At 39.9% G+C, this 21,055-nt stretch overlaps 1 protein-coding gene and 1 pseudogene across 1 annotated transcript in view; both read right to left on the reverse strand.

Annotated features, from left to right (window-relative positions):
• Nucleotides 1–21,055, reverse strand: part of DNAJC14 (DnaJ heat shock protein family (Hsp40) member C14) — a 1,080,043-nt gene that overhangs the window by 719,373 nt on the left and 339,615 nt on the right. The gene's annotated exons all lie outside the window — the stretch shown is intronic.
• On the reverse strand, nt 3,181–6,409 carry LOC126022150 (40S ribosomal protein SA-like; annotated as a pseudogene).

Here is a 21,055-nt window from a genome sequence, read left to right on the forward strand (position 1 = left end):
CAGCAAAATCAGCAGATGGGCAGCCTTAGGTAAAGGCTGCATAAAAGACAGAAGACAGAAAAATTGATCCTCTGACAGGATACTGTCTCCAACAAGAAGCAAGTTGGTGTTCTCTGCTGAATGTGTCACTGGCCTGCCACATTCCGTGAATGATCACTTATTTCCTGTGTAAGCTGAAACTATTCTGAAATTTTATTCTGAAATTATTCTGGCAGGATGTTTTGGTGATCCCCACTTGGTGTCTGAGAGGGGTACACTCGACAAGAAATATTACAGGTGTCAGATCAACTCTATTTGAGTCTAGTAATCTCCAAATGACTTGGCTTAAACTTGACCCAAAGGCATGTTTTATATGATCGTTGGTCCTATTTAGAGAGGTAAAATGCTCCATAGAAAAGTGGGAAAGGAGAAGAGTAGCTTTTAATTTTTCATAGGCCTAGCAAAAGTTGAGGAAAATAGAAAGGAAAAACCTTTAGCCTACACACAGGAAGTCCCTACCCATGAAGCATCCTGCCATAAGACCAAGTACAGGCTTCTGGTATACTTAGTTGTCTAACACCATAGTCTTTCTTCGTGGTCCCAGGAAAAGTTCTCCTCAATCACAGTTGTCACAGTCAGGTTTCTGTAATTAGAGATCTTGATTTTTACACAGATCCTATGTCAAAGTCAGTGACATGAACCGTATTCTGGTTTCATCTCACCATTAGGTGGTGAGGCAGGGAAACCTGCCCTAAAAGCAAGTTATTGCTGTTTCCAAGTTGTGAGGGTGTCATATAAACCCACCCTGGAGCAAGTCAGTGCCAGGGGCAGCACTAGGGGCTTCCTGGTATAAGTTCAATTCTTAGTGAGGTGCAGAAAACTGTGCTGATTACAAATTCAGAACCCAAGGTTTGAGGGATAATGGCTGACATCTGACCAACAAAAGCCTAAGTCAAGTCACTATGACATATGTTCAGAGTGAATGGCCCTCCCTGCAATATAAAATTTGGGAGTCCCTATCCCTATTGGATAAAAACTTCTTTCTATATGTAATATTTCCCATTTTAATGTCCCTGTGCAATAAATAAACAATACCAGATGATACTACTGGTGCATATGAGGAGGGGTAAAAATAAAAAGCTAAATAATACCTATGACCTGGTTCTAACATAAATTCAGAACTTAAGAGATACTTGTCTACTAGAATTTTCTACTAAATAAATACAAAAAGAGAGTTGGGAAAACTACATCTACATAAGGAAATACACAATAATAATTATACCTATTAAAGAAATATATCTAAAGAAATATACAAAGGAAATATACATATCCCCTTTATGTCTTTTGACATAGTCTGAGGTGGATAAAATCTGGAGCAAAGCTTCAGCATGCAACATGGTCTTGTGGAGTCTGAAAAACTGGTCGCAGCTGTCACAGATAAGAAGATCTCCTCAAGCTAAGGGTCTCTCAACAGACAAATCTGGTAGTGAGTAACAGTCCACAGCAAAGAGAGGTAAGAGAAAAGAGGTCTCCAAGAGCAAATCAACAGAGCGGTGGTAGCAGCTTCTTCCCAGACTGATGAGGTAAGGCACTCTGAGAGGCTAGCCTTTCACTTTGGGAGCTGGCTGGCCACTGGTTTCAGGTGTGGAGAGTGTTCCAGTTCCTAAGGAGTTAAGAATTGAGGATAAATAGGAAGACAAATCAGGAGTGAGAGTGAAAAGGTAGAAAAGGATTTGTAAAGTGGTAAGCAGTGGAGGGAATAAAGGAAGGATAAAGCATAGCAGGGGAAAGGACTATATACTACATACACAGGTATTTTATACAATACAGAAGGACATTAGACAGATATAGAGATGGGCACCATATGCACGCATAGACAGAAAGATCGAATCATAGGATACATTTTAAAAACTGACCCAGTTGGAATGGTTCAGAGCACTTAAAAAATATAAAACTGCAGGACCAGAGCAATAGCACAGCAGTAGGGAGTTTGCCTTGCACATGGCTGATCCAGAACTGACTTGGCTTCAATCCCAGTATCCCATATAATTCCCCAAGCCAGGAGCAATTTCTGAGCTCAAAAACAAGAGTAACCCCTGAACATCACTGGGTGTGGCCCCAAAACATATGTATGTATGTATGTATGTATGTATGTATGTTTGTGTGTATGTATGTATGTATGTATGTATATAGCCGGCAACTCAGATGAAAAGGTTTCCCAATTTCTAGAAAAATCATAGGGTAAACTTTGCTGAAGAAAGGCTTCCAAGATTAGATTGTATGTAGAGCATTCTTAAAACAACATAATTTTGAAGTCTAGGAAACTAAGCAAGATGGTAATGAGCACTGTAAAAGGAGTCTATGCCATAAAGAATTATCTAAAGGGTCCTGAACATCCAAGTTCCTTTCCTAAAAAGCAAACCAAAAACATGGGCAATATGATATAAGTGACGTAGCTTGAATTAAAAATAAATTGCAAAAACATGCTCAATGAATGAGAACTGTAGCAAGAGTCGATGGCATGCAGTTGGCTATTCCAATGGTATCTACAGACATAAACATTAGATCATATTAGCAGGTATAATCAAATGAAAATTAACAGATTAGAACATTATAATGAATATTATCATAATGAGCACTGTATTTGAAGTCTAATATAATATAACACTGTAATGCAAAACTAGGGCATCCAACGTATCTCCCCAAGAACTACTGTGAACAAAAAGATTAAAAAGTTATTATAAACATATTAAAATTAAGTCACCTAAGCATTCTTATAGTGAGCACTGTAGTGGGAGTCCATTGTTTCCATACGCATTCTGCATCTGTTTCTGTGGATCAAAGCATTAGAACATTATTCTAGACCTCTATAAAATGCAGTCGCTTGAACATCTGCTCTATCTAAACAGCTATATCTGTTGCTGCAGGTCTCTTTGAAATATAAAAGAGAATATAAGCTTTCGTGTTTCTCCTCTTCCACTTAGCTTCTTTCCTTCTCCACCCTATACTATGGAGCCAATGGTATTCAAAACAGCTAACATTTAGACCATTGTGTTTCTTCGTGTTGTTGTTCTAAATTCCAAGTAAGTTCCTTTCCCGCTACATCCCTGCCAACAGGGATTGTTCCCAATATTTTTTTAGAAACTCATTTATTTTCCATCAACCTGATTTCCATTCCTATTTCAGTCTAGAAAGAAAAGCTTAAGAGCATTCAGTGGTGGTTCCTACCCATTCGGTGGCCTGAGCGGTGGGAGCTACAGACTAGTCTCCTATAGCAGGCTGAGCTCTCTAATCTTCAGTAGAAAACTGCTGAATCGGCACGGAGGTCACCTGCACCCCTTCAGACCAGTCTGGCCAACCTCAGACCAACCTCAGGCTGAATAGTACTGTATTGAGGAGCTGGAGCAATCCATTCGCCTCCTTAATCACAGCCTTCTCAACAGCAGCCTGTTCTTTCTTTTCAATTTCCTCAGGATATAGAAGTAGAGATTAGGCATGACTTCCCATGGGTGTACCCAGGAGATGATGCCTAGCATTCGCAGAATTTCTCGGGCCAGCATCCACACAAGACCCACTGAATGAGCTCCCTTGTTGTTCTAAGGGATAGCAATGTCCACGTAGCACAGAGGAGAGTTTGTGTCACAAAGAGCAATCATAGGCAAATTCACGTCAGATGCCTCTCTGAGGGGCTGGTGGGCGGCCCTGGGATCAGTAACCACCAAAAGTCTCGGCTCCCGGAAAACGGCCCGGATTTGGTTAATGAAAGTTCCAGGGGTGAAGCGGCCAGTGATCAGAGTAGCTCCAGTGGCAGCAGCAAATTTCAGCACAGCTCTCTGGCCAGTATTCCTGGATGAGATGACATCAGTTGGGTTTTCAACGCTAACAATGGCATGAGCTGCCAGTAGGAGCTTCTCCCAGGTTCTCTTCAAATTTATGTAGAAGCCATCACTTTTCTTTTTGTAGATGTTCCATCTACATGTTCCATCTGGAAGTCCAGGTTAGTGCCATCTAAGTGAGTGCCTGCAGCAATGGAATTTGAGGACATCCTCCTCCATTTGCAGGACATGGAGGGCTCCGGATATTGTGAAATTTCCCTTGAAGTCACACCAGGAATCAAGTACAACAAAGTATGGATTCCTCTCTGGTTATCATGGAAAGGCTATTCCCAGTGTTTTTTATATGTGCCATCCTCACTGGTGTAAGATGGTATCTCATTGTTGCTTTGATTTGGATTTCCCTAAGGATAAGTGATGATGAACATTTTTATGTGTCTGTTGGCCATCTGTTGGTCTTCTCAGAGAAGCATCTGTTCATTTCCTCTTCCCTTTTGTTTTTTGTTTTGTTTTGGTGACACACCTGATGATTCTCAGTGGTTACTCCTGGGTATGCATTCAGAAATCGCTCCTGGCAGGGGCTGGAGAGATGGCATGGAGGTAGGTCATTTGCCTTGCATGCAGGACGGTGGTTCAAGTCCCGGCATCCCATATGGTCCCCTGTGCCTGCCAGGAGTGATTTCTGAGCAGAGTCAGGAGTAACCCCTGAGCGCCGCCGGGTGTGACCCCAAAACAAAACAAAGAAATCGCTCCTGGCTTGGGGGACTATATTGGGCGTGGGGGGTTAGCATGTGCAAGGCAAATACCCTACTGCTTGCTCCACAGCTTCAGCTCCCCTCTTCCCATTTTTGGATGGAGTTTTTAGGTTTTGTGGAGTTAACTTAGTGAATAAAAACGTGTCTCAAAAAAGGTGTGGCTCAATGCTAGAGAAGTGGTTTTGTATGCATAATACCTCCTGTTGGATCCCAGTATCTCCCTTACATCACTGAGTACAGTCCTGGCAGATTTTTTTGTGATTCCCAGAACCACAGTCTCTGATAACTACTTGTAACCAAGTGTGCACAATAACAGGAAGGAAAGAAGGAAAAATAAACAGTATATTAATTATTTAAGCCACTTTGAATTATACTTCTCTATCTATTCTTTTTTTTTTCTCTATCTAGTCTTAAAAGGACACCTATAGAGGCAGGAGCAGTAGTTCAGTGGTAGGGTGTTTGCTTTGTGCACAGCTGACCCAGGACAGACCGTGACTTGATCCCCAGCGTCCCATATGGTCCCCCAAGCCAGGAACGATTTCTGAGCACAGAGCCAGGAGTAACCCCTGAGCATCACTGGATGTTGCTCAAAAACAAAAACAAAAACAAAAATAAAGGACTCCTATAGAGACATGACTCAAATAAACTAAAGCCTAAATATGCACCATAATTTTTAGCTGTGACTTAATGTCTCTGATCTTCAGTTTCTTTCTTTGTAACTTGGTAATAAACAATGAATGTCACACAGATATACTTTTTAAGTGACTCTTAGGATAGTAAAAGCATTAAGTATCATCATGGACTGGTAAAACAATTCCGATGGTCGGAACACACTCTTTGGATGCTCAAAGCCCCAAGATTATACCCCATGGTGCTATGGATCCCCCTTCAATAAAAGAGAAAAGTATCCTCAACTTAGTAGAGAAAATAATTGGAAAAAATTATTGTAAGAGGGTGAGAATGTGGAACAAAAGTGAAGGTCATGAGAAATACTTTGAGTACATCTTGAGGACAGAATGCCTTATCAATGGAAAGGTGTTCATTAACATCTAGTGTCTTAGAAAATGGACTCACACAGCGCCAAGGAGATATTACAGCAAGTAGGTTGCTTGCCTTGAATGTGGCAAATCTAGGTTTGATTCCTAACATCCCATTATGTTCGCTTGAGTGCATCAGAATTAATTCCTGAGTACAGAATCAGGAATAACCCATGAGTAGAGATGAGTGTGGCTCAAAAAAGCAAAAAACAAAACAAAACAAAACAAAAAGACTCATAGATTTAGGATTACAATGTAATTCTTCAAACTAGCTTATACAAATCACCTTAATATTTCTTTAATTTCCTTCCCTTTTTAATAGAGGTCACTCAGTAAATGTGTGGCTCTCACTGTTATAAAGAAATAAAATCACATCTAAGATAATATATTTGAATTGGAATATGACAAGAAAGGTGTCAGGACTTCTAATTTATCTTAGGGTAAAAAATAAAGTACAAAATAAGAAGTGAAAAGGGCCAGATAAAGGTTACTTGCAGAAATGTGAAAATTAACCATTAGATTTGACAAGATAGGGTCTATCAATTTCACAGAATCATCAAAATTTTCAGCATAACTTGCTCCGGGAAGGACCGCGCGAAAGGCCGCCCGTCCGGCTGGGTTTCACTTGCCCCAGGGAAGGTAGGGGAGCTCCGCCCACACACGCTGAGCTTGCGAACGGCCGCCCGCTCCAGCTGGGTTTCTCCGGCCGCCCGTTCCTGCTGGGTTTCATTTGCCCCAGGGAAGGTAGGGAAGCTCCGCCCACACACGCCGACTGCACGAACACCCGCTGCGCCCCATCACCCATCGGGTTAGGCCACAGAAAGAGCACAGGAGGAGCCAAACCGCAGCAAACCCACCCAACAGTACCTCTAGATCCACCCTCAGGGAGGGGACCCATTCCCACACCACAGGGGATCAAAACAGGCTGAAATTGGAAGGAACAGTACTCCAAAGCGCACCAATAAACACAAAGAAATATGGGTAAATCAAAGAGAACCCTAAGTTCTGAAGATACGGAGACAAACCCTAACAAGTTTCCAAGTCCGCCAAAACGCACAGATTCGTGGGAAGGTGACCTAAAAGCAGCAATGAGGAAGAAAATGCAAGAATCAATAAAAGAAATGAGAGAAACCTTAGCTAACGAGTATAAGACATCTATGGAGAAACTAATCAGCCAAATTAAAGAAGAAATGTTAAAGAGCATGAGAGAGTTCATACAAAAAGAAGTGAAGGAATTAACAGACAAAGTAACAAGCCTTACTAGCAGAAACACAGAGTTGGAGGAACACATTGAAGAACTCGAAGGAAAACTGCAAACAAAATATGACCAAAAAACCAACAAAGAAATAAAAGGCAAAGCACTGGAAGGAAAAGTCCAGTACCTAATGAACAAGGACAAAAGAAACAATCTAAGAATTGTGGGTATACCAGAAGGGGAGGAAATAGGGAAAGGGGAAGAACAAGTAGTCAGAGAGATAATAGCAGAGAACTTCCCCACCCTCTGGAATGAAACTTCAGGGCAAATCCAGGAAATCAAGAGGGTCCCTAATAAAATAGACCCCAATAAACCAACACCAAGACATATAGTAATCCAAATGGCAAAAAAACAAAGAGAAAGAGGAACTTCTTAAGGCAATAAGAGAGAAAAAAAACCTCAAGTACCAAGTTAGGGACATAAGAATCAAACCAGATCTGCCAGTCAAAATAATTCAAGCTAGAAGACAGTGGAATGACATATTTAAATGACTGAATGAAAGAAACTTCCAACCTAAAGTCCAATATACAGCAAAACTATCATTCATATGGGAGGACAGACTAAAAACATTTTCAAACAAGGCCGAACTAGAGCTATTTGTGCAAACAAAACTGATTCTAAACGACCTACTCAGAGATGAATTACACAATCCAAACCCACGATTGTAACAAAAGCCACCCTACACAACACAACTGCACAACAGTCCTCTCTCTCAATAATCTCCCTAAATGTTAATGGCCTAAACTCTCCAATTAAAAGACGCATAGTAGAGAACTGGATTAGGAAAAATAAACCGGACTTCTGCTGTCTGCAAGAAACACACCTACAGATACAGGATAAGCACAGGCTTAGAATAAAAGGATGGAAAGTAATTATTCAGGCCAATGGAAAACAAAAAAGAGCAGGGACAGCCATTCTTATATCAGACCAAATTGCATTCAACCTCAAGAAAGTGATCAGAGACAAAGAGGGTCACTACTTACTGATCAGGGGAACATTAGATCAAGAAACACTAACCCTGGTCAATATCTATGCACCTAATCTAGAGTCAGCAAAATATGTGAGGCAACTGCTCGTAAACCTGGAGAAACACATGAAGGGAAATGTGATAATAGTAGGGGACCTCAATACTCCACTATCACCACTGGACAGATCCACCAAACAGAAAAATAGCAAAGAAATAAGAGCTCTAAATGAAAAATTAGAAGATTTGGGGCTAATAGGCTTATATAGAGCCCTCCATCCCCAAAAAGCAGAATACACATTCTTCTCAAGCCCACATGGAACCTTCTCCAGAATAGACCATGTCCTAGGATACAAAGCCAACCTATATAAGACCACAAAGGTAAGGATCATTAGAAGTACCCTTTCAGATCACTATGCAACAGAGGTCAAAATTGACATCAAGAAGAAGCAATGGAGAAAAACTAATGCCTGGAGATTAAACAACATGCTGCTCAACAACAGCTGGATCAAAGAACAACTCAAGGTAGAAATAAAAAGATTCCTTGAGACAAATGACAATGAAGAGACAACATGTCAAAATTTGTGGGACACAGCAAAAGCAGTAATTAGGGGGAAACTCATAGCAATACAGGCCTATATCAAGAAACAGGAAAATAACAAAACCAACAGTTTAAAAGATCACCTCAAAGAATTGGAACAACAGCAACAGAGAAATCCAACCACAACCAGAAGGCAAGAAATAATAAAAACCAGAGCAGAAATAAACAACATAGAAACCAAGAAAACAATACAAAAAATCAATGAGACCAGGAGTTGGTTTTTCAAAAAAATAAACAAGATAGACAAACCACTGGCAAAACTCACCAAAAAAAAAGAGGGAAAACACCCAAATCAGTAGGATCACAAATGAAAGGGGAGATATTACAACAGAACCCCAAGAAATACAACATATCATAAGATCATATTATGAACAACTATACTCAGCTAGGATAGAGAACCCAGGAGAAATCGACAGATTCTTGGAGAAAAACCCTCTTCCGAGACTGCACAAGGAAGACCTAGAAAGCCTAAACAGACCAATCACCTCAGAGGAAATTCAAGATGTAATTAAAAAACTCCCTAAGAACAAAAGCCCAGGACCAGATGGATTTACAGGTGAATTCTACCAAACATTCCGAGAAGACTTACTACCACTTTTCCATAGGCTCTTCCAAACCATAGAAAAAAAAAAAACAGGAATCCTCCCTAACTCCTTCTATGAGGCAAATATCACACGCATTCCCAAAGATGGCAAAGACACCACCAAGAAAGAAAACTACAGACCAATCTCACTAATGAACATAGATGCAAAGATACTCAACAAAATATTAGCAAACCGAATCCAGCACTTCATCAAAAAGATCATACATCATGACCAAGTGGGTTTTATACCAGGAATGCAAGGTTGGTTCAACATACGCAAATCAATCAACATTATACATCACATCAACAACAAGAAAAACAAAAACCACATGATCATATCAATCGATGCAGAGAAGGCGTTTGACAAAATCCAACACCCTTTCATGTTAAAGACACTCAGCAAAATAGGGTTAGAAGGAACCTTCCTCAAGATAATTACAGCTATCTATGAAAAGCCTACAGCCAACATTATACTTAATGGCGAGAAACTAGAAGCATTCCCACTAAGGTCAGGAACTAGGCAAGGCTGCCCACTCTCTCCACTATTATTTAATATAACCTTAGAAGTCCTAGCAAGAGCAATCCGACAAGAGAAGAGAATCAAAGAAATCCAAATTGGGAAAGAGGAACACAAACTATCTCTATTTGCAGATGATATGATGATATACATCGAAAATCCTAAAGAGTCCACAGTAAAACTCCTAGAAACAATTAACCAATACAGCAAAGTGGCTGGATACAAAGTCAATACACAAAAGACAGTAGCGTTTCTATATACAAACAACGAAGTCGAGGAGAGAGAGATTAAAAATACAATACCATTTAAAATAGTATCAAAAAATATCAGGTACCTAGGAATCAACCTTACAAGGGAAGTGAAAGACCTATACCAGGGAAACTTCAAAACGCTTCAGAAAGAAATTGAACGTGATCTAAAGAAATGGAAGAACATCCCATGCTCATGGATAGGTAGAATTAACATAGTCAAAATGACTATCCTACCCAAACTACTATATAGATTTAATGCAATCCCTATCCAAATCCAAACACCATTCTTTAATGAAATAGAACGATCAATCACAAAATTTATCTGGAACCACAAAAGACCCAGGATAGCCAAACACATACTGAAAAACAAAAAGCTGGGAGGCATCTCCTTACCTAACTTGAAACTATACTATAGAGCCATAGTAATCAAAACAGCATGGTACTGGAACAGAGACAGGGCCTCAGACCAGTGAGTCAGAACAGAATTCCCAGACATAACCCCCAATATATACAGCCAACTAATATTTGATAAAAGAGGCAAGAACCTGAAATGGAACAAAGGAAGTCTATTCAACAAATGGTGTTGGTACAATTGGAAAACCACATGTACGAAAATGAAGATTGACCCATACCTCACCCCTTATACAAAAGTCAACTCAAAATGGATCAAAGACCTTTAAATCAGACCCGAATCTATAAAGTTTATCAAGAATAAAATTGGCAGAACTCTCGAAGACCTATATATCAAAAAGGTCTTTGAGAATGGAGCACCAATGGCAAGAACGTTAGCAGCAAATATAAACAAATGGGACTACATCAAACTAAAAAGCTTCTGCATGGCGAAAGAAACCCTACTTAATGCAAGAAGACAGTTAACAGAATGAGAAAAAATCTTTTCACTCAACATATCAGATAAAGGGCTGATATCTAGAACATACAAAGCACTCAGAAAGCTGAGCCCCCCAAAACCAAATAAAGCCATAAAAAATGGGAAGATGAAATGAATAGACACTTCTCTGAGGAAGACAGAAGGATGGCCAACAAACACATGAAAACATGCTCACCTTCACTCATCATCAGGGAGATCCAAATCAAGACAACAATGAGATACCACCTTACACCAGTGTGGATGGCTCACATCAAAAATAATGGAAACAACCTTTGTTGGCGGGAATGCATTATGAAAGGAACTCATCCACTGCTGGTGGGAATGCCCCCTAGTCCAACATCTATGGAGAAAAGTCTGTAGAGTGCTCAAAGAACTCAGAATTGAGCTGCCATTTGACCCAGCAATTGCCCTCCTAGGCATATACCCCCAAGTTGGAAGGATACTCATCCCAAAATACATATGCACCCCACTATTTATCGCAGCACTCAGTATAATAGCCAAATCTTGGAACCAACCTCAATGTCCAACAACAGATGAATGGATCATAAAGATGTGGTACATATACACAATGGAATATTACATGGCAGTCAGAAATGATACAATCACAGACTTTGCAGCAACGTGGATGGACCTAGATCATGTTATGTTAAACGAAGTAAGTCAGAAGACAAAAGATAAACACAGAATGGTAGCACTATTCTGAAGCACCTAGAACATATATTTTATACACAACTAATACCTAACAATCAAATAACAGTGTTTAACAGGGTAGAAATTCCGAGCACTGTAATAGTCAACATATACTTGGGAGCAGTGTCCAAAATACATGAAAAAGGAACAATGCAAACTCTTGACTACACAGTATACCACAAAGAAAACAGCAACAACAGAGACAGCAGCATAGAGAGAACAGGTATGTAATCAGATTTCTACAACAAAGGCCCACAATAATCCCTTAGAGATCGTATACAGGAACACAAGTATAGAACACCACAGGAAATCACTGACTGCAATGGAAACATACCATAACACTATGTTTTAATGCCTTTATCTTACTATAGTTTAAATAACCTCTCAGCTTTTCTGTCCACAGGCACCCTTGGATACAAAGGGCAGACAAACTAAGATGGCAACCCGGGATACTACACGAGATACCATACCTTGCTTGCACTACGAGATGGCCGCGAGAAAAATCTTTAACATACACTTTATCTCTAGGTTATACCTTCTTTTAGGAATTGAAGCATGTGACCAGTCAGACCACCGAAGCAGTAACTGCGACGTACAGACTTAAACTACAGGCTCTATTCATCGAACACAATCAACCAATCCAGCATTCCCTTGCTATTCTCTCCTCTCTTCTCACTACTTTCTTCTTTTTTTTTTCTTCATTTTTCTCTTTTCTATTCTTCTCTTTACTATTTTCCCTTTCTCTTCTCCCTTTCTTTATAAGGTAGTTTTTCTTTTCTCTCCCTTCATACCCCTCTCATATACCTACCCCTTTCTCCCCTCCGGAAATCTAACTATCCCTTCACCCCTCAATCCCATCCAGATCTCCCACCATATTAAAACTCTTCACCCTCAGTCCTTAATCTATTAGGCATCAAGATCGACCTCCTACCCAATGAACCAGTACCCAGCACCCAGGCGAGGGGACACCCAGTCAAACCCACACCTAGGCTCCTGCAAGAAAAGACAGCCAACTCCCCTGCGGACTCATACTGCGCGGCCCTCCCTACCAACTCCCCCTAACGTGGACTGTTTCTTGAAACCGGGCCTAGGTCCAAAAGTATCCCCAATACAAGATCTCTCCCAAGACCTCCCTACCACAAATTTTTACCAAACTGAAGAAGGCCAGGGGGTGTGATAGAAAGATGCCTGGGAAACCACACACCACAAGAAAAACCCAAAAGGCAATGGGAAAAACTGTACTTCCAACATAGGCATAAGACCTGTAATACACCACATCTTTACCGGCTTTCCCCCAAATGTAAGGTAGTTTTTTGCACCACTTTGGTCCTTTAAAAGCTTCGCTAACTCATTTTATTTCTTTTTCTTTTATTTATTTATTTTTTAATTTATTTTTTCAAATGCCTGTCCTACATATACATTTGTGAGCATATACATTTTCATTCCCTTTCTTTTTTTTATTTATTTTTTTATTTTATTTTTTTTTCATTTTTTATTTTTTTTTATTTTTTATCGTTTTGGGGTATGTGACCTGTTTCCGTTATCCCCTCTGTCCACCCCCAAATACACCGACAATATAATGTAGCACCATTTCTCCCTGCAAAGGCACACTAAATAAAGGGGAAATCTTACATATAGAAAAGAGCTCTTATCTAATAGAGATAGGAACTCACAGTTGTTAATAATACAGGGATATCTCCTACCTGGAAAATATGTCATGTAGAATCAACTTAGACCTCAGGTGATTAGATACCATTCATCCAGCCTTGAACCCTGGATCCCAGACATAGAAATGGCACAGCTCTTCACAACAGCTGCAGGAAACAAATCCCATCCAGGACAGCCTTAATACTGCGGGGTCAACAACAAGGGCCAGCTCTAACATGATATCCTGACAACGAGGAAAATGTGAACAACTTGACATTAGAGCAGACAAGACAGCTAACGACAAGACAAAACCAGAAGACTTGGCACCCTTTGGTAGATCCAAAAGCCAAGATCGCGATTTACAGATGACTGGCTGATAGAACCACGACCAGACTGTACACATCTTGGGACCAATAAAAATGCCCTAGTTTAGGGTTTGAACTATGACCTGCACAATAAGCATGATCCCCAGTCCCAAAGGTCCTGCAGAGACAATTGTAACGGAATGGGGCTTCTAGAAGCACAAAGAAAGACGCTAACCTAGGTGCCATCCTAGGCTCAGTGCAAAGCCCAAGATCACCAACCACAGAAGATGGATTAAAATGACACTGAGGTAACAGAACCTCTAGAATCACAAAGACTGACTTCATCATAAATCCCATCTCAGGATCTGTGCAGATACTGAGACCTCTAAACAAAGAGCTCTGATTGTATCACACTGGACAGAGCAGAAGTCTACCAACCACAAAAACGCCACCGGGAGAGTAAATGATCCTGAGCAAAGTCTAGAGTTGATCCCATGACAGTATACTCCAAGGATGGAGAAACCCCATATTTTTTAGGCCAAGTGAATTCCTTTTCAAATGACCCCAATATTTACTGTGCCAGGGCAGGAGGGAAAAAACAAAAATACAAAAAGCACAAAACCTTGGTTATTTATATATTTTTTTTACCTTCATTTATTATTATTATTTTTTTTATTTACTTATCTATTTTGGTCAATTTCTCTCTTTGGGTGTGATTATTGAAATTGTTGTCCCCAGTTATACTTGTTTTTTCTCTTCCTCTCTTTTCTTTCGTTATGTGCTATGCCATGTTTCTTATTTCAAGACCATGGTGTGTTTTTTGTTTGTGTGCTTGTTTTTGTTGGTTTTTTGTTTGTTTTGTTTTGTTTTTTGTTTGTTTTTTGTGGTGCTTATCGATATAGCTGGAGTCCTCAATGGATATTTGACACTTCTTTTGGTACTGGTGGAGTGTTTCACCTTCTCTTTCTCCTTCACCTCCCAAATCGATGATGAGAGCCACTAGAAGGATTCCGCCCATTTTCGGGGTATTGGACTCTTACCCCAATTTATTACTTTTTTCTTTTTCAGGCAAAACCACATAACTTGAAATAGCTGGTCTTGCCTCCAGTTAGAGGGGGAAATAAGGGAGGCCTCAAGACCAAACAGGTGCAAGACTACTAAGTAATAGGTTAGATACAGAGGGGACCACATATTCTAGCCGCCCTGGGGGTGAGGGAAGAAGAAATGGGAGGGAAGACAAAAACGAACGGGTTGGGAGAACAATTCGGTGATGGATGGGAATCCCTCCTGATTTTATGTAAATATGTACCTAAAATATTATTGTCAACAATATGTAAGCCACTATGATCAAAATAAAATTATATTATAATTTAAAAAAAAAGGTCCATAATAGACTTGAAACAGTAAAACAAAAAAAAATTTTTCAGCATAAAAAGAGATAAGTAGAGAAGACAAGAGTCAACAAGAGGGCATCAAGGATTGTGTCAAAGGCCCAGGGCATTTCAGGTTATACTTCTCTCCCACCCTCCAAAATTAAATCATCATCCTCAGAAGGTCAGGGATGTTGCTCAGTGGTAGGGAATATTCTTTTTTTTTTTTGTCTGAGACTCTAAGCTCAATCTATAGCAGAGAAAATAATTCATAAGATCTAGTTCTTTGTATCATGACTCTTTTAACTACATCTGCAGAATCATGAAATACTTCTAAATGAATGGAAATTTGACTTGCCTCCCACTAACTCTTGATCAACTATTCAGGAAACAAACTCACTGAATTCTTCTCCCACTAAAAAGCAAATAAGCATGAAGATTATCATGACACAATCATACTTCATGTTGTTCTAGAAATTTTCAAGACTACATTTAATAGGGAAATATGATTTCACTAAAAGGGATAAAATTCTTCTGATGAGAATCTACACTCGAAGGAGGAAGAATCTCATGCTTAATGTTATCTGTGCCCAAAAAGTCCCTGCAATGTGTGAAAAACTAAAAAATGCAAGGTAAGTAAGAAAAAGTGCATGTAAGAAAAAGGAGAAGGATGAAGGTTGGCCACAGAGATAAGGCTAAAGAGAATAAAAGGGATACAGCAGAAATCAGGGACCCAGGCAGAATTAACTGGGACATGACACTTTTCAGATGAGACTCATGCTGAGAAACCCCAAGAGTCAGGACCTCTCAAGTCCCTAGTGGACAGAGATACACAATGAGCAGAGAATAACTGTGGGCACCCCCAGAGGCTGAGGCTTCCAAAGAAAAGGAAACAACAGAACCTATGCCTGTGCCCAACCGAAGCCGTTGCTCTGAGTGTCCACTTCTATCCCTTACAGGTAAGATTGCAATTGAAGTGAGATTCAGACTCTTTTCCCCCAGCACCTGTCCCAAACAATCCCAACCCCTTATACCTGGATAAGAAGAAACAAGGAAACAGGAGCTCTGGGGAGTTTTTTCTAGATAAAGCCACATAAGAAAGCAAGAGAAGGGCTTGAGGATAGTATAGTGGGTAATGCCTTGCACGTAGTTAACCTGAGTTTGATCCTGACAGTCTATATGGTTCTCCAAGTACCACCAGGAGTGATTTCTGGGTGTAGAGCCAGAGTAAACCTTGGGCAGAGCCTGGTGTGCCGCCCTCCAAAAAAGACTAGTTTTATTTACATAAACTATTCAAACCTTTGAATCATGATGTTACTGGGTGTGCTATGAGATGGATCATACCATAATCACTGTGGCTAGTGTGAGACATGTGTGATAAGCCTCATAATAGGATTCATATGGTGAAGTGATGGGGATGAAAAAGCTGGTAGTGTATTCAGGTCTGTCTTTACAAATGTGTAGATTAGGTGGATGGGAGTTACCTCCACACTATCCAAAGCCAATCCTGATGGAAACTTGGGCATTCTTTCTCAAGATCCTATTAATGATCCTATCCAGAATCCATAGATGAAACTTCTTACATTCTCCTTTGCTATCTTATACCTTCCCCCAAAACACACACATTTACACACACACACACACACACACACACACACACACACACACCTATACATAGCTTATGAATAAAGGGGAAAAAAATCTGAAAGAAGAGGTTTTCAGGAGCTTTCAGGAGTTATTCCTTTTTTGCAAAAAAGGATTTAGGGCTTGAGGCAATGGCTGCAATCTTCATTCAAATACCAACACCTTATGCAAGATCCCAACCACCATCAGGTATGGTAACTAAGCACAGAGCCAGGAATAACTCCTGAAAGCTCCCTTAACACCTCAACACTCCCTTAATGCTGTCTCTCCTTCCCCCCCGCATTTCCTATATCTTCTATCAAAGTCTAAAATCCTCAAAATGCTGTGTTTTTCCAACCCCTCAAGAACTATTTCCTAGGGCCAGAGTGATTGCACAGTGGGAGGGTGTTTGCTTTGCATCCAGCCTGCCCAGGTTCTATCCAAGGCATCCCATATGGTCTGCCAAGCCTGCCAGAAGCAATTTCTGAGTGCAGGGCCAGGAGTAACCCCTGAGTGCCACCGGGTGTGGCCCAAAAACAAAGAACACTTTCCTACTCCAGGTTCCCTTTAAAAGCCAGGTCTTCTGCATGCAGAGCTCTCAGGTCTGATCATTCCCATGCCCTGTGGCTGTCATTTCATCCTCTATCCCCCTGGACTTGAATCTTAAACTTCATTTGAAACCTCTTTACTTTTTGTTTTGTTTTGTTTTGTTTTCACACCCAACAGTGCGCAGGGCTTACTCCTGACTCTGCACTCAGAACTCCTGACAGTGCTCAAGGACATATAGGGTGCCAGGAATCAAAAGGATCAAGTGTCCTCCCTACTGTACTATATCAATCCAGTCCCTGAAACTTCTTTTCGCCGAAAAATGCAACACAGATGAGCTCTGTCGCCTTGTATTTATTGTACAGTTGATTCTGAACTAAGTTTTGAATGTAACATGCTCAGAGATCTTTTCTTTTTTGCCAATTTTTGAGACTTTTACATTCAGCTACACCTTAGCTTCTTTTAACTGTGATCAAAACTGAAAACAACTGAATGGGAGAATCACAAAAAACTTGGCAGAAGTTAGTAGTTTCTGAACACACACCATCAAAACTCACATCAAAATCAATAACAAATAAATCCATAGTGTTTCTGGTAGTGTTCATGCAGGTTGCATTACTCTAGAGAAAAGCAATCAATGGGTGAGGAAAGTTTAAGAAACCTTAAGTCACATGACCCTGAAGTTTATGAAGCTAAGGTCCAGATCACCTTTTTCCAACAACTAGCTTCTCTCTGTCTAGCAGATTCTCTTCCTTTTTCTTTTAAGTTTCTTTTAAATCTTTCACAATAATACTTTAGGTACATATTAACATTGAAAAAGAGGAATTCCCATCACCAAGTTTGTCCTCCCTCCTCCCCCACCCCCCTTTTCATCCTGCCTCCCATATCCCCCATCCTCACCCCCCCACCCGGGCCACCAGAACAGGTGGTCCCCTCTGTGTCCAGTTTACTACTTATTGATCATATATCTGTTTAGTCCTGGTATCCTCCTTTATTTTCCCCTCTATTTGAGAAGCAGAACTAGATAATTCAAGTTATATGATTTTGTTTAAAGAAAAGAACAACAAAAAAGTGGGGTAAAAATCTCTCTCTTTTAAATCTTAAAAAAAAAAGAAAAAAAAAAAAAACAAGTCTAATTTGGGCCTGGAGAGATAGCACAGCGGTGTTTGCCTTGCAAGCAGCCAATTCAGGACCAAAGGTGGTTGGTTCAAATCCCAGTGTCCCATATGGTCCCCCGTGCCTGCCAGGAGCTATTTCTGAGCAAACAGCCAGAAGTAACCCCTGAGCACCGCTGGGTGTGGCCCAAAAACCAAAAAAATAAACAAAAAAAAGGTCTAATTTTAGGTCCTACTGATAGTACAGCATATAAAACATTTGCCTTACATGTAGCCCATACTCCCATGTTAGATCTCCAACACTCCCATGTTAGATCTCCAACACTCTATATGGTCCCCTGCCCCAAAGCTTCTCAGGAGTGCTTAAAAAAATATTCTAAGCAAATATAAATGTATTATAATTTACTTAAAAGAAGGAGAGGGGCACAAAGAGATAGTACAACAAGGTAGGGCACTTGTCTGGCACACAATCAACATCGGTTTGATCCCTGGCATCCTATATTGTCCCCCTGAGCACTTCTGGAAGTAATTCCTGAGTGTAGAGCCAAAAGTGAGCCCTGAGTATCACTGGGTGTGGCCTAAAAACAAACCAAAAAATGTTTTTTAATTAGAAAAATAAAAATAATTCATAATCGTGCTACCACAGAAAGATTATTATTTTCCTTTCCCTTTTCTATATACATAGATCTAATGTTTATGCCACTCAAATTTTCTCATCATTCTATATTAAATTCTCTTCCTAGAAAATTAATAACGTCACATTATTAATTTTCTGCCCCCTATCTATTTCATTCTCTAAAACAGTGATTTTCAACTTTTTTTTAATAATTGCAGACTAGTAAAAATATGAGACATTCCTGGCAGGTTCAGGGGACTATATGGGATGCTGGGATCCAATCCGAGTCCATCTGGGTCATTCGTGTGCAAAACAAATGCCATACCACTGTGCTATCACTCAAGTTCCCACACACTTTTAATTATAGTGCTGGCACAGGAGCTTGCCTAAGACACACTAATTGTGTTACTCATGCATAAGTCAGACTGGAACTTTTAACTAAATCTGGTTTAGGTTTTACTTCTCCAGGTTGCATTCGCCTTCCCTACCTTCCTCCTTCCTTTATTACTGAGCATTTATAGAACACCTGCACACTGTTTATAACCTGAATGGCTAAAGTGATTTGCTTTGTGGTTCTTGTGATTAGTGACTGATTGATTATGCCTAATTTGAATGTGTGTAAAAACCTATCAATCTAGTTACACAAAACAAGACATTAGATTATCTAGATAAAGACCAATCATATCGCCTCTTAGAAAATATATGAGACATTTCACAGATTACTAAAGCAGAAATCAAAAAGTATATAACAAAAATATTTATATTGTTGATATTTATAGCAATATTGCAACTATGATCAAGAAGTATCATATATTAAGCAGAAATAACGCTTTCCTTAGCAGGGAATTTCAATGGACAAGCATTGGATCTGCATCAGTGGTTGAAAGCCCCTAATCTAGACAGTTATCTGTAATTTATCCACAGAGCTGATGAGACTATCCAATCTGCCTCAGTAAGATTTGTTGAAGGGGTAGAGTTTTTCTGCCTAGAAAAAGAAAGGAGTTCTGTCGTCCCCCCCCCCCTCTCTCCTTCTCTCCTTTTCTCTCTCTCTCTCTCTCTCGCTCTCTCTCTCTCTCTCACACACACACACACACTCTATACCTACCTCCCAACTTCCCTTTTCATAATGCTAAGTAAAACTATTTTACTTCCAAAAAATTAATTAAATTTTAAAATAAAAGAATCTGTGAGGTCTCAAAAAATTTAAGGGATAGAACGCACTCCTTGAATTAATGGGACCTAGATTTGATCCCCAACACCATATAGTGGCACCCAGCACTGCCAGGAGCAGTCCCTGAGCATCACAAAGCATGGCATACCCCCCCAAAAAATTAAATTAATTAATTAAAATATTAAACAGTGGAAAAGAGTACATGAGGAGTTGCTGTTTCACAGAGTTTTGTTTTGTGGGATGAAAAACATTATGGTTTTTGCATGACAATGAAAATATTATGAATAATGATGAATAGCTGAACTGTTTAAGTAGCCATTATTTTTATCATAACTAAAAAAAATTATTAGCTTTTAAAATAACTTAACATTTCCCTATGACCCAGAGTATATTCTGTCCTTGCTTTTCCTCAATAGAAGACCTTAAAGAAAATGACAATAGTAGCTCAGGGTCATCTTCCAGATATATTAGGAAATATGGAAAATAGGAAAATTTGAAGCAGGAAGTTAGCAGAAGTAGAGCAGAAGTATATAGAAGCTGAGGAGCAAAGACCAGATGAGCAGGGAACTAAGGAGATACTTCTTCACTCTCACAAATCATATTTGACACAATATTGAAAGTGAAGAGGGACTCACACTGATAAAGATGAGGTGAATTTGGGGTCTCAGCAATGACTTGATAGCTGTGTTTATATTTTACATATAAGAGGTCCAGATTAGATTCCTGACACCATATGGTCCCTCAAGCACCCTGAGCTAAATAAAAGTAGCCCCCCTGAGCATCACCAGGTGTGGTTACAAAAAAAAAAGAAGTTAAGATAAAATGAGATGGGGCTGGGGTAATAGTACAGCTCATAAGGCATTGCCTTACATGAGACCAACCTAGCTTCCATCTTCCAGCATTTCATATGGTCCCCAAAGCCTGCCAGGAGTGAATCCTGAGTCCAGAGCCAGGAGTAAAACTTAATCACAGTCCGGTGAAACCCCACCCCTCAAAAAAGGGATAAGATGAGTATGGAGAGAGAGACCTTGCTAAGGACAGACAAGAATTTTTTTTAAATCCAGCTTTACTTGGGAATGAATAGTGAATTGCCACTTGTGTCCAATTAAAGGATTTCAATATATATAACAAGATCCTATTAAAAATACCCATGGTGGGGCTGCAGCGATAGTATAGCAGGTAAGGCACTTATTTGCCTTGCAAGCAGTCAACTGCAGGTAGATCCATTACATCCCATGTAGACTCCCAAGCCTACCAAAAGTGATTTCTGAGTGCAGAACCAGGAGTAACTAACCTCTAAACATCTCA

The sequence above is a fragment of the Suncus etruscus genome, chromosome 11, assembly GCF_024139225.1.
Source record: "Suncus etruscus isolate mSunEtr1 chromosome 11, mSunEtr1.pri.cur, whole genome shotgun sequence".
NCBI classification, from domain to species: domain Eukaryota; kingdom Metazoa; phylum Chordata; class Mammalia; order Eulipotyphla; family Soricidae; genus Suncus; species Suncus etruscus.